The sequence below is a fragment of the Sinocyclocheilus grahami genome, unplaced genomic scaffold (assembly GCF_001515645.1).
Source record: "Sinocyclocheilus grahami isolate Dianchi unplaced genomic scaffold, SAMN03320097.WGS_v1.1 scaffold84.1, whole genome shotgun sequence".
Classification (NCBI taxonomy): domain Eukaryota; kingdom Metazoa; phylum Chordata; class Actinopteri; order Cypriniformes; family Cyprinidae; genus Sinocyclocheilus; species Sinocyclocheilus grahami.
The window spans coordinates 578,007-578,983 of NW_015505263.1; the positions used below are offsets into that span (position 1 = coordinate 578,007).

General features: G+C 30.1%; 1 long non-coding RNA gene across 1 annotated transcript in view; it reads left to right on the plus strand.

The window, feature by feature from the left end:
• The window catches only part of LOC107586578 (uncharacterized), a 2,463-nt gene that overhangs the window by 507 nt on the left and 979 nt on the right, over positions 1–977 (plus strand). The window lies entirely within an intron of this gene.

The window sequence follows — 977 nt, forward strand, 5'->3', positions numbered from 1 at the left end:
TGTACATTAATGAGGAAAAAAAATTAACTTAAATGATTTTAGCAAATGGCTGCAATATAACAAAGAGTGAAAAATTTAAGGGGGTCTGAATACTTTCCGTACCCACTGTATACATAATAGATATACATGATCCACACATATTATGTAAACAAAAACTTTTATTTAGGATGCGGTTAATCGCGATTAATTGTTTGACAGCACCACACACACACACACACATATATATATATATATATATATATATATATATATATATATATATGTTTATATAAAAACCTTGCTGTGTGTACTGTGTTGGGCTAACCGAGACTTGTCGTAGCCGTTGCATTTTATAGCACTTTTGTTGGTTCTGATTGCTTCTATTGTCCTCATTTGTAAGTCGCTTTGGATAAAAACGCGTCTGCTAAATGACTAAATGTAAATGAGATATAAATTAGTGATACATAATTAGTGACTTCACTAATATATTGCATATTATAGTTAATTTACTTTTAATATATATTTTTAATTTACTGTGTTAATGTGTTTGAAACAACTGTGATTTAGTATAATTATGCATACATGTATAATTCAAAATTATGTATTTAGTATGTATAAAATATGTGTGTTGTAACGAATCAGCTCGTGAGGCAATATGAATAATTAACCATAACTAGTTATAATTAATTATTCATATTTTAGATCCGCTGTAGATATTTAGCTGACCTCTCAGGGTCAACTGTCTGTCAATTCTAAGAACGTTAATTTCCTGGTTAAGGGAAATAACTTTCTTACTGTACAATTCTACAAAGCTTGTAGCATAAATCTTGCATTATAAGTGACTCCGGTTATGAGCAAACAATGAACACGTCAAGTGTGATACAAGTAAGGTTTTATTAACTACATAAACACTTAAACTAGTCCAACAGACTACATAAACTGGTCTAACATCCTACATACACACATAAACTGGTCTAACACACACACACACACACACA